Source organism: Pezoporus flaviventris, unplaced genomic scaffold, assembly GCF_033815535.1.
Source record: "Pezoporus flaviventris isolate CSIRO_AGI_PZ_B2104156 unplaced genomic scaffold, CSIRO_AGI_Pfla_v1 ptg000002l, whole genome shotgun sequence".
Lineage (NCBI taxonomy): Eukaryota > Metazoa > Chordata > Aves > Psittaciformes > Psittacidae > Pezoporus > Pezoporus flaviventris.
Window position 1 is genome coordinate 37,698,136 of NW_026892550.1, and position 14,299 is coordinate 37,712,434.

Sequence of the window (14,299 nt, forward strand, 5' to 3'; positions counted from 1 at the left end):
GTGTGTTACATCTGTCCTCTGTGACTATGTAATTCTTACCCCACTCATCTATATTTGGTAACTGAACTCATGTTTCAGCAGACTGACACTATCTGGAATTCCAGTAGAAGCAATGTTAGGCCTGTAAGAGGCACACAGTTCTGCTGCACTTACTACTCAGAAATTCAGAGAACTTAACCATTTAAATAAACATTTTTTGTTGTATTTAACACAGTATAAACAGGCTGGTTTAAAAATATTAATCTGCGATTTTAGGGTGTGATTTTTGATCACTATTAAAGGGCCCGCCTCCACAGGTAATAGAAAACACAGTGTGTAAAACTTAATTTTAAACAATAATTTCTTTTCTATGGGATTCTGTATTAACAGTTTTTTATTTTTTAACAAAATTAGCTAATTTTATGACTATAAATAATTGGATTTTCTATTAAAAAGCATTTAACAGCTTCCTTGTGCACCTTAAAATCTTCCAGGAAAAGAAAAAAAAATTCCCACAGGGTCATAGAATCATTTAGGCTGGAAAAGACCCTTAACATTTTTAGAGTTATCAGCCAAAATGGTCCATCTTTTTTGTAGTAATAAATAATTATTAACCTGTAACCACACACTACACTGTATAAATTTACCTACTGAATTTTCACATCTCAAATGAAGTAATCCTACAATCAGAAAAGAATTCTCCATCTATCTCCCTCAGAAATGACACACAAAATCCCTGGAAAACATGCATGCTTTAAGAAGACCCCACAGTTACGACACATGGATTAATACTGAAAAAATTAAGATGTGTTTCTAGTTTCTATGGCCTTGTAGAGTGTAATGAGTAACACAGTCAACTCTCCCTTACTGTCTTTGTAAGGAAGTACTTTCACCTCATTAAGAATTCCTGTGAGAGTTTTGTCGAAGGGAAGACTTTCAGTCCAAGAGCACAGTTGTACCTTTTCAGGCGCATCATTTCCTCTCATACCCCATGAAAAGAAGAAGCAAACATGAAGACTGCTGGTATAATCTACAGACTCTTTCACGTAATTTCCAGAAATAAAAGCAACATGTGGGTGGGATTGTTTTTGCTAGACTGCAGCCTACTGGGAGTCAAAGTCCCTAGAAGAAGAGATAGGAGAAACTGTAGCTCCAAAGAGATGTTACAGATCTCTGTCCCGTCTGTCAGCACCCATTGTATCTGCTCTCTGGTTTGAATTAATTTTGTGGGCTGGCACTTGTTCTTAGTGCAAGGTCTTCCACATATTGCCTTGCATTCTTTACTGAAGTTTATTCCTTGGCAACAATAGACTGGCAGTGGGCCCACCCTTGTGATGGAAGTGCACAAGAGACTCATAGCTCCTTATCAGTTCCAGGCCAATTTAGGCATTACCAAGTACTAGTATCATACATTTTATTTCCGGAGTTAATATAGTTAACATATTTATTATGTATGTTAATATATAACATATCATATATGTTATTATAGTTAATATATTTTTCTTTACATCTTCATACAGCCAATCACTGTCCCCTAATCAGAGCTTCAATAGATTCACTGTTGGATTAGAAATACTTACTGCACAATGTATATAAACCTCATTCTCCTGACATGGGATCCTTACCATGTGGTAATGAAATTGGTAAAAAGGTTTTTATTTCAGGTTATTTTACAGTGATTTCGGTGTAAAAGTGTGTCAGATAAAAACAGAATTGTCATTCTAAAAATTCCAGACTAACAGCTGTATACAAAAAAGGAGCTGGTCATCTAAGAGTTAACCACTGTATGCCTAATTTTTAAGCAGAGACCCCACACAGTGGGATCCAGGCCCTGTGTCAGGCACCCAGCCTCTCCACTAAACGCATAAGAGTCAGCTACCTTGGAATGGGAGCCAAAAATAGCCTGCATATAAACAGCAACAAACTGCCTTGGGCTATCTTCAGCATTTTCTACAGGGAGGGTCTGGATGAAATCTTGGTTCTTAGAGTTATGTTTGAATTGTTACTTCCGTGAAGAAAATATACCTGCCTGGATACACCTGCAGGGATCATTTTTAAAGGACGTGAGCCTTTATGAACACAGTTGCACTGGTGATCTGTGTAAATCAGGTATGCCTATTACTTTTTGTGCAGCATGGTAGAAATAATTGCTCCAGAAGTGAAAGATCTGTGTTCAATATATTCTACTGGCTTCAAGTGTTAATGAAATACTTGTCATAACTTGAATAATGAAATACTTGTCATAACATGCATAAACTCATTATGGCAGGGTTTTATACAGCTATATTAATCCTTGAAGAAATTTTCTCCAATATCATTCTACTAAGACTTTGGAAATGCTTACATCCTTTGACCTGTGATTAATCTCTTGGAAATTTACTTAATTTTTGATCAAGACCTTCCATTTTTATAGCAAAAATAATGCCTGTGCTCCTTTACAATGGTGGTAGACAGCAGGAAATCACTGTAAGCAAATGCTATAGAGACTAAAACTTTGGAACAGTTACACACTTTGAAAGATTAACATGTGCAGTAATGTGCAATGATGTAGTAATTTAGTATTTACATGTAAAATGTAAAAACTATGAATAGCATACAGACAAGATAAAAGTATTACATCCCCCATTCCTACTACAGTACCATGGAAAATTCAACCGATGAACACAACTCCATGGACAGAATACTTTCACTACCAATAGATTTGATGGAGCATACCTAGACAGGTCTACTGAAAACCCAGTAGTAGTTTCTGACACTAGTCAGCCCAAGTCATTAAAAACCTCCTGTCATAAACTGTAAAGCTATTCTGCTTGTGCAAGCTTTCCATTCCATCTGATGAAGATGCGACATGGTGCAAAAGCTTTTAATTTCTGGCTAAAACCAAAATATACTAACAAGCATGGGTCTTTACCCTAGTAATTTGTGTACTTACCTGAAAAAGCAGAAAAACACTGTAACGGTCCCTGTTATTTTGTACCTTGCTCTAAATAGCAGCAAAGTAAAATACAAGCAGATAGGCAATCTACAAGACCTAAAGTCAAACAGCTCTTCAAGTAAGAATCATTAAGAGCTGTTTCTACTTTAAGCAGCAGAGACAGATATAACCCCCTTTACTAGCTGCCACAGAATCTTCCACTTATTTTGAGTCACTAACAGACATTTTCTTTTCCACGTCTAAAAGTTAAAAAAATAAATAATCTGGCCACCTGTGCCTAAACATAGTTGGTCACTGCCTTGCTGTAGTTTGATGCTATGCATGGCTTTGGGTTGGTTTTCGTTTGTTTTGTTTATTTGTTTTTTTTCTTAAGTATCCAAACATGTTAAATTTTGCTTGTAAATATATTTGTAAATAAATTTATTACCTAGTTAGAACTAACCTGTGTTTTTATAGAGTGCACTAGAAGTACCTACCTGCCATATATATATGAAAGTGTTCAACAGTGAAATAGTCAGGCAGTGTCATTGGTACTCAAACATCATCTTCCCAAGTTTCTCAAGAGTTTCTCAGGATCTTCCTAGGAGGAAACTGCAGAAATGCAGCACAAAAGCTCATATGCCTTCAGTTTTGCTATCAGTGGTGCTGGTACTTGGTCTAGAAAAAATACAACAGTTGCTAAAATTAAACTGATAAAAGATTAGTAACACTAACCCAGTCTCTTCTTTTATAGAATACTTCATCTATGAAGTGACTGAGGGGCTGCAAGTAACAACAGTTCAATAAACTTAAGAATATCACAACTTTTCAGAATTACCACAGCTGTGAATCGGAAAGGAAACCATAAAATGGAAAGGAAGGCTAATTGGCAACTCACAAAGAACTAATACTATTTCTTAAACTGGGTAAGAGATAACTGCTTCTCAGTCCAAGATATATAGTATCTAAGGCCTTGCTGAGGCAACCTGTATTTCAGCTTCGCTTACCTCAAGACTACCAGAACACTTGCAATACTGTTCTCTGTCAAGATGCTGTATTTTTAAATCTATAAGTAGCCAGACGGGTAAAAACTGAACTCATGAACAAACTGCCACTTTACTGGTGATGCCATGAGTATCCCTTAAAATCTCAACAGAATTTTGTTAGGAATTTGCACCCCTGTGCGCACTGTGATTAATACACTTCCGCATTTAGGGCTGTGAAGCACGTTGTGCTCTCACAGGATTATTGCACTAAGACAAAGAAACTTAGAGCAAAACTATCTGATCCTTGCCAACAGACACTGTGCCTAGGATAAAGATGCCCAAGTTACCTGAGCCGGCAGTGGCTTGGACTAGGCAGTGCTGTCAGCCGGCCTCCGAGGTGCCTTTAGGCAGGCCCCAGCGTTCATCGAACTCTTGTAGATTCACGATGCTGTTTACACACACCTTTTTCTGAGCCTGACTCTCGTCTGTCCGAGCCTTTCCACTCACAGGCCCATGTCCGCCATCAACGGCCCAACGCGAGGCGCTGTGGGAGCGGGACGGGAGGCGGTCAGCGCTGAGGGAGCGGGCTCGGTGCGGAGGGAGCGGGGCCGGATGGGGTCAGCGGCGGGAAAGGCGAGGCGGGAGCCAGCCGTCGGCTGAGGGGCGGTGCTGCCGTAGGTGAGGAGGTCCCGGGCAGACCCAGCGAGAGCGGCTGTTTCATGTGGGGAGGCCGGCAGCCCCTCGGGGTGAGGGGTAGGCGCCGCGAGGAGAGGGCGAGGAGCGACCTGTGGAGCTCGTTGCGCGGCTGAGGCGCCGCGGCTGTCAGTCAGGGTGCGTTGCTGTGGAGTGTGCCGTCAAACTTTACTGCGGGGGGCCAGCATGTACGGTAGGCCCTGCACTGTTGACACGTTTCTTACAATTCCTCGTCAGAACAGAGAGCAATCTGATTTACAGGTACTGATACTTTCGTGATAAAAGTCTTTAAAAATCCATATAGGCTAGGCTCACATCTGTGCAGAAGGCCTAGAGAAGAATCGCTGCCTGATTCCGTTAAAAACCGTAAGGCATGTTGTAAAATAGTATTAAAGGACAAGAAATGAGGTGTCAACAGACTGGAAATTGACAGTCTTCTGCAGTTAAGTAGAAAGCCTATTTCGAGTTTTAGCACAGGGAAATGTTATAATACAGTTGCTGTTAAAGCACAAAACCTCAAGAAATCCATTTCATGTTGAATTAAGAAACACATTGGAAAGGAGCGAAAGTTGCAGACGACAGGACTGAGACAGTCTCACAAGGGTAGAGACAAGGATAAAATCTGGCAGTGTAGCACATAGCAATATGGTTGAGATTGAATACTGCGGCATGCAAAGATTTCAGATTGTAATGTGTGGGGTTTGTTCATCAAGAAGTTTGGGGGGAGGGAGGCTCTCTGTGGCTGTCCTTATGTGAAACAATACTCCTTTTGACTCTGTTGTACTCTGTAGGTAATGGGGGGAGGTCAGTTGTATTGTTGCATGGGATTGTGAGAGAGAAAAGGGGGCTGGGTGGCTCGAAATGGTGTCTTGTTGCAACGCTTGAGGGGAGGGGGCTGCGACGGTGAGGAGGCTGGCAGTGGACGCTTCTCGAAGCCTCTGGCAGCTTCTCGAAACTTCCCGAAACTTCTCGGTAATGAGACCCCTGCAACAAAGGGAACCAATGGGGAAGAGCCATGTCAACATCCGAGTGAGGAGGGGCGACAGCATTGGCTGGGGCCTTGAACCGGAGAAGATAAAGGACCGCCTCCCAGGGACCGCGTGTGCGCGTCTTGGGCGGAGCTGAGGACTCCCCGGCGCACCCAGCGCTGTTTTATCTGCTATTGCTTACTCAGTTTAATAAAATTTATACTTTAAACCAAAATTGGCTACAATATTGATAACAAGATTACATGATAAATTTAAGAAATCTAAGAACCTGTGTTAATGTGTCAGCTCGGTGTAGTCCTACATCATTTTCTAAGGAAAGAAGTGAAGTAAATTGTATTTAGAACACTCTAGTGGAAAATCTGTGTCATGAAAGTTAACATTCAAACTTAGACAGATACCTCATATTTGAAAGAAGAAAAGCAAGCCTTGTTAGATACTTAATTTAACCGTCCCGTCTGCACAAAGGAGAGTTAACGCCAGTCTTGTTCTTAAAATTGAGAGTTTTCTTTTAAGTACTCCACATTCAAAACCTTAAATTTGTTTAGTTTCATTTAACTGGACTGCTTGCTTCAGCTGTTACTCTTCTAAAAGTTTATTTTGTCCTGTATGCTTTAAATGTTAGTAACATTAATGTGGCTTTACCATTTCTTTTATTTGGTAAATTAATCTCACTTGGTAAGTTAATTCTCTCTCCCTGTACCAGAAAGTTATCCGTCTATGCCGTGTTAAGTATGTGCTTCAGTCCCACTCGCATCAGCTATTGCCTGTATATGTCTGTGAAAAATAAAGTTTGAACAAATGCAATTTATGTATTTTTAAATAAAAACTATTTGCACTTACACATACCATAAAATGCTCACAGCTGAGCAGTGAGAAAAATGCTTTATAGCATCACATGGCGTCTTTTTATGTTGTACATAATAAGTCTTTGTCAGTGCAGCTCAGTTAGACTTTCCTCTTCATGAGGAAAATGATTTCCATTAGATTAATTTTAGCTGCAAGTGTAGAGTGCATATTTTGCATGTATATATTCAGAGCCTGTCATGCACGCAGATTCCGTCTTAGCATGTGCAATGTTTTTGATCTGAGCAGGCACAGACAGCGCTGAAGTTCAATACCAGATTAAAGCCTCTTTACAAGGGGATTAACTTTAAAAAAGGAATGCACCTCTTTCAACAGACTATGAAATGCTGATCTCTAGGAAAATAAATATTTACTTCTCTTTTTCCTTTTATCATGATACAGCTTTGCATTGCTTTACCTTTTTAACAGCTATTGCAAACTGTCTTTTGAGTATGCCAAATATATTCCTGCGGTTTGTCGGAAGGCTTGGCCTGCCACCTAAAAACATGTTGGTGCAAGACAAGGTTAGACAGCTGTGAATTGCAGCCAGAAGTCATAGTGCTAAACAAAGACAAATTGGTAAGAATGTGACATCCATACTTCTGGAAAGAGGAATGAATGCTGAAGGAGGACCACTGAACAGCTGATTACTTCCGCTGTTAACCTCAGAAGGGCTCAATTTAAAAAAAAAACACGTTAAAACACAGCTGGCTATTTAGAATGAACTGCTGAGAGATTTGTCAGTCACTAGCTTCTATTAGAGAGACACTTAGCTTGGGGTATTTTTGGAAAGAGTTTCCATGGAGTTGAAGAGACTTCAGGCCTTTTGCTTTTTTCTGATTGGCCAACAGACAGGTGCTGAAAAAGGTGGTGGCAGAAATATTCCAGACATGGTGAGTATCATATGGACTAGCAATGGCAACTTGCTTTTTGTTTTGTGATAGGCTTTATCATGTAAAAATGTAACAGAATTTTTCCCTTCTCTTTTCCTGATGTGAAACATAAAGAGGTTGAAAATACAACCAACTGTATTTACAGTTTGGGAGTGGTGTATTCTAACATAGTGCATGTTCAATGGCTTAAAATTAAAACTATTTTTTTCTTCCTGGGTGAAGTGTTCTACGTTTGATTTACAAATGCATGCTTTATGTTTCAAAAGCCTATGTATTATTCCATTATAAAGGAATCCTTTACTTGTAGAGGTAGATCATGTAGCAAACATATTTTTAAAATAGGTACTTTTAGGAATGACATAAAGCTAGCCTCAGAACATGGAAGAGAGAGGCTCCTCGCCCTCTCCCCATATTGCCTACCCCTCACCCGGAGGGGCTGCCGGCCTCCCCACATGAGACAGCCGCTCTCGCTGGGTCTGCCCGGGACCTCCTCACCTACAGCAGCACCGCCCCTCAGCAGTGGCAGTGAAAACTTCTGTGGCAGCAGTGAGAATCCTTGTATTTCTTCATTTGGGAGGCAATTTATAGAGCTTGGAGCCCCAAATTGAATCCACTGGTTCTGTGAAGAATTTTGACAGAGTATTGATTTTGTACTTACAACTACATGGCTCTCTAGGCATTACAGCTTCAGACGCAGTGACTAAACACTGAAGGGTACAGCCGTGGTATTCTGGCTGATGGACTGGAAAATGGAGGCCCAAGATTTGTAAGTAAAACAAGCTGTTAAACACAACATGAAATTTATGGAAGGCATTGAGCATTTCTTAACTAAAATTTCAGAAATACTTTATACGTACATTGATTTATCAGTAGATTTAAAGGCAGAAAATCATTGAAGAAAACCAGAAAAGAATGAAAGATGAAGAGGTAAAAGAAGAGGAAAAACAATGGAAAAGCCTTTGCATTGACAACCGAGTTAAACAGAAATTTAGGTCTGGAGTTAAGGTTGTAAGTTAAAAGATTTCCTGGAAATATGTCAAAGTCATTCTGCGAAATGTACTTCAGAAATGTCTGCTTTGAATGACTGTTTTCATATCTTGAAGGAACAATCTATAGGTAAAGGTAAGTGGAGCTTGCAGTGTGCACTTGCAGCCCAGAAAGCCAGCTGTATCCTGGGCTGCAACAAAAGGAGTGTGACCAGCAGGTCGAAGGAGGTGATCCTGCCCCTCTACTCTGCTCTCGTGAGACCTCACCTGGAGTATTGGGTGCAGTTCTGGTGTCCTCAACATAAAAAGGACATGGAACTGTTGGAACTCCAGAGGAGGGCCACGAGGATGATCAGGGGACTGGAGCACTTCCCATGTGAAGACAGGCTGAGAAAGTTGGGGCTATTCAGCCTGGAGAAGAGAAGGCTGTGTGGAGACCTCATAGCAGCCTTCCAGTATCTGAAGAGTGCCTATAAGGATGCTGGGAAGGGACTCTTTATTAGGGACTGTAGTGATTGGACAAGGGGTAAGAGGTTCAAACTTAAATGGGGAAAGTTCAGACTGGATATAAGGAGGAAGTTCTTTACTGTGAGGGTGGTGAGGCACTGGAATGGGTTGCCCAAGAAGTTGTGAATGCTCCATCCCTGGTGGTGTTCAAGGCCAGGTTGGACAGAGCCTTGGGTGACATGGTTTAGTGTGAGGTGGGGTTGGAACTAGATGATCTTAAGGTCCTTTCCAACCCTAATTATTCTATGATTCTATGATAAAGGTAAGTGTACATTTTTTTTGTGGTTTCTTTGGGGCGTATGGCAGGAATTAATGGTATGAAGACTGGAGAAGAACATGGTAATAACCTTTTCCTAATGCAATGACATACTGTTTTCATGCTAACAGCAAAGTTTTTGTGTGCAGCTCAGATCACTTAAAGAAAATTAGTTTGTGGGAGAGGCATATGCTGTATTTGAGGAGTTGTCTAGGCACAGTAATTCATCAGTTTGGCATCAACCAAGTTTTGTGAGTAGTTTTTCTTGATAAGCGTATTGCAGATTATGTTGGGTCAGCTGAGTAACAGAAGAGGAAAGATTGCTTTAAATATGCTAAGGCACACAAAAGAACCATATTGTGATTTTTGAGGGTGTTCTTACTATATCAAACTTGCATATCTTCGTTTGTTTCTGTTTCATCTAAAGTCCTATCAGTGATGATGAACATATATTCTTCACATGATGAACAGTAAGGTGTAAAAAAAGGTCCATGAGTGAGTGTGTATAATGGCCTCTTTTCTGCCTAGTACTCTCCCTCCACAACATCAGTCAGGGGCACTGGTACTGTATCAGGTGATTTGTTGCTGTTATGTGGTTGCCCAGACCTAGAATCCATTCAGTTTGGGACTATTGACACTGCTTTATTCAAGCTATTTTGATGAGCTCACTGATACACTCTCGGGAAATGAAAGGAAATTATAAACAGCTTGCAGTAGCCTTTTGTTTGATCATTTTCTTGTTAATCATTTCAGTTCTTATACAAACCATCTGCTTCTTGCAGCTTTCTGTTTTGTTTTCAAGCTGGATCACCTTACAGATAAAGTTTCGTGTATCATCAGGTAACGTAGAATAACTGGGAGAGTAACCCTAGCAATGAAGTTGTGACAAGAATTAGCAGTGGGCTGACATCAGTAACCACCTAACTCAGATCAGCAGCTGCCTCTGGTTTATAAGACTGGAAGTCTGCAATGATATGGGAGACCAGGGGAAATGGTTGCTGCACATTTGCAATCAGAATATACATGCATTTTCATTTCCAAGTACATATGCTGATTTCTGTATGCATTGGGACATCTATGAGAATCACTGGCACCTGATTTCTGAAAGTTTCTTTCATAATGGGAAAGAATCTTAAAAGCAAAAGTATTGAATGTGACCCTCTTTATGGCTGGCTTTTATTGTTTTTTTTTTCTCCCCAAGGCAGAAGTGTGAAAGATCTAAGAATAGCCATTGAAGCAGTGAGAAGAATCCATTCACTGCTGGATAAACAACATGATTTACTGGAGACAACAGATTGTCAGAGGATTGCCAAATGCCTTAGATACTTTGGATTTGAGAATTTGTCAAACAATCTGGATTTACCATAGATTGTGTCTATAATTTTTTTTTCATTTTTCTATCTTTTCTATATTTATTTGCTGCTGCATAGTTGATACTCTTTCTCAAAATAAGTTACAATAACAATATTAGCAGTGAAACACTCAATAAAGACTTACTTAAATTGCAAAATCAAGAACTGTAAAGTTCAGAGATGCACTATTTATAATTGCCTGTACTACCTGTTGTAAGCAAATAATGAAATGAAACTTAAGATTGTCTTTCCTGAATTTGAGAAGTACAAAACCTCCATAGAAGTCCTCTGTAACAGTATTATAAATGTAATTCTATATTCTTTACAAGGAAAAAGTCAGGAACAAATTTTATTACAGGGAACTGACTCAATAACGTGTTACCACCAAGGCTTTAACCCCTACACCTATGACATTGCTACCATTTACAAATATTCCTAAACGTCAAGCATGGTGTGATTGACTGCATATCAGGTAGTGGTGCTTGATACCTTGAGATGCACTTTCTCTCTGAAGCTTGTAGGCTTTTATAATCAATTTGTTTCTCAGTGTCCTCCAGAAGTTTGTTCAGATTTATGTGACTCTCCAGCAATCCAATTCCATTTATGGGATCAGTAATCCTCTCTGTAAATGATGCTGTTGTTTCTAAAGTGCGACTACCCCTACCCCTTAGCAGACCAACTGCAGTTTTCTTTACTCTTTTGCCTAATTAAAATTGCTCCAAACAATAAAGGGTAAAATTCTTTTTCTGCCATTTAGCTTTTAACACTGCCTATCTAGTTACAGTGGCTGTTACTTTTTTTACTGTCCAGCAGCTTTCTAGTTGTGCTGTTCAGACCCAAAATTTTCAAATTACTTCACTTTCACATACTTCACTTGCATCAGAAAAGCTGAATGGTGAACAGAGATTAAGTATTTACTAATTAATGCCTTTCTGTCCCACAGATTGTGCTTTATTTGACACCTTTATCAAATAAGCTTAAATTTAATGCTGTTTCCTTTGTAGGTCTGGAATTCCACATTATTAGCTGAAGAATAGGTTCTACCACCACCATTGTGTTTTAAAGGCGTGTTAAAGATTATGACAAAGGAAAGATAATAGAGGTGGACTGCATTCTAATATAAGATAGTTGGAAATCTGACAAGAAAATATCTGACTTTATCACGGAGAATTTCAGTGTGACAGCAACCATATTCATAACTGTTGATTCAGGATATATTCTCATATGTAAACTATATAAATTGATGAACCCTTGAAGGTATTTTGGTCTTGTGCAAGCATATCACCTCCCTGAGAGAGTATTTCTACAACAGCCTTTGCCAAACTTTGGCAAAATATGAACCACAATCTACGATTTTTTTCTCATGTACTGAAAGATTTTTCCTTTAAAAATATTTATCTGGAAATATAACATTCATTTACCCAGGAAAGCAATATTAGGAACGTATTCATTGTGTTGTCTTTTTTTATGTTTTGAACACAATGTCTGAAAAAGAAAACAGCTCCTAGCACTGGATCACCAGTGATAAAGGGATCATAGTCCAGGACACCCTGTTCTGACGTTATTTTCACTGAACATACGATAACTTTTTGAAAAGAGGAGAAATGTCTTTCCTATGTAATCAATAAGAAACATGCAGCAGAGAAGACACATTCACATTTTATAAAATATTCTTTCACTACATTTGCAAGCTCAGGAGGGTAGCAAATGGCACCTTCAGGTGTATGCTCCCAGAAACAGTACAAAATTAAATATAATTGTCTGCAATATCCTAATGCTAACAAGTGGAGTTGCTTTGAAATTCTGTGCTTCAAAATGGCAAAATACATGGGTGTTAGCTCTATGTCAGCTTTGATTCTTGGAAGTTAATACACAAATACTGAAACCTGCTTGAAAACTAATTCAGCCCAAACTCAGATACTGGCAGGGTCCTGAGTGTACTAATTGGTGTTAACTGCCCTGACCAACCTCATCTGGAACTTCCTCCTACACTCCCCAATCATGGAACTCCATTTAAGCTCCATCTGGTTGCAGCTGGCTTGTTTTAGCCCTATTCCTTGGTTACTCTGTGGGGTTCTTGGGTTGCCTTTGGTCGCTTTCTATCTTTTCTTGGTGGTGACTGAGCTGTGATTAGGATTTTTTTGCTGTCACAGCCCTGTGTTGTTTGTTTGCATGTCTCTGATGTGGCTGAGCTGTGCGGTTGCTTACGTTGCCCCCTGCTCTGCCAGCTTGGCCACTGGCCATGAGTGGCCCTGCACCTCCTGCTCCCCAGCAGCTGCAGTGATTGTTGTGGCTGTATCGTAATGAACTTCAGTTACAGTGCTTGATTTGGTTACAGCATGTTTTCCTGTAGCTGCTAGAAACATAAATGTAAATTGTGTTTTTCTTTAGGTACTTCATAAGGCTTTCCCAGTTTTTTGCTGCTGTATTAAATGAGTACAACACCAAAACAGAGAACTTTGGCTGGTTCCTATTGATTGATTGTAGTATGGCTGGTATGAAATCAGAATGCAGACTTCCCTTTTTAGAAATTGGTAAGTAAATTGTATAAGCAGACATACAGTGCAACTTCAACAACCTGCTGTATGGATTGCAGGAAGATTCGAAGCGCAATCTGTGTGTTTATGTGTGGGAAAACATATTTTCGTGTAATACCAGTTTGTGTCCTCCACCCAGTGTCCCAATAAGCATTTTGCTGCTGTTCCTGTGTTTGCATCTACTTGACAGCTTTACTCTGTGATAATCATGAGCTTGAAAGAATAAGGCACATTTAGTGTGGTTAGTCTGTGCGCTTGATGCATGCGTAGTATAGGAGTAATCGGAGATTTCAGTTGGCTGTTACTGGATTCAGTACTATCTGTACTGAATTGATACAATTGTATTTTACTTATGGATAGAATTTAGCCCAAATTTTGGTGAATTTTCATTAGGGCTTAAAGCATACATGTTTTAACACCAAAGCTAATTCAAATTTTTGAGCCCTATGTGTTGTGTTACATAAATTTTGCAGCTTGCCATGCTGGCTGAGGAAAGAGGCTAAGCAGCAAAGTATAGAATTATAAGTGTAAGTATTTATTTATGTGCATGAAGTATCCCAGCCAAACTGGAGCATGCTGAATGTGGTTTTACGCAGGGTTCTTATACCTTTCAGGTGTTCGGATATAGCACAATTTGACTAATCACTAACACAATACACAACTGACTACTAAATGCAGTAAAACTTTACAATGCAAGTATGTTTCTGCAGTGTTATCATCTGTCAGCATTCTTGCTGCTTATCCATTGATCCAGATGTCCAAGGGGCTAGGATGCTAGCATTATGTTGGGTATCTAGAGGTAGTTTTTATCATTCTTGAACAGCGCTAGAAAGCGAAGCCCTTGTTTCCAGGGCTGGGCTGTCTTTCTGGTGCTTGTGGTGGGGTGGGTCGTGTCCCTTTAGTTTGATTTACTTAAGCATGAACAATACCAAAGCTTCCTATAAAATTCCACTACCTCATTACATTGCAGTGTATAATGTAAAATAGTATATGTTAACAAAGTTAGTACAATTTCATACTGTAAAAACTGATTGATAGAGTAGCTGGGGAAGGAAATTTTCAGGGAAGTTGTGGGTACAGCCTTTTAAAATAGAGGTTTCTAAAGAAACAGAGAAATAAAACTAGCTAAAAATACTCCTGTATTCCTCTAAAGTTATTCTCAGAATTGCTAAAAGGTTCAAATCTTTAAGAAGCACCTACTCAAAATTACAGGTGGATGGGAACAGAGACTGTATATGCAAAGTGGAAAGATTTACCAGGGTGGAAAAGGATCTCAATCATTAAAACATTTGATGAAGAACATGGCTGAATTTTTATTTAATATAAAGGAAGACTTCATGATTTTGGATGTTCTTTTGTAACTT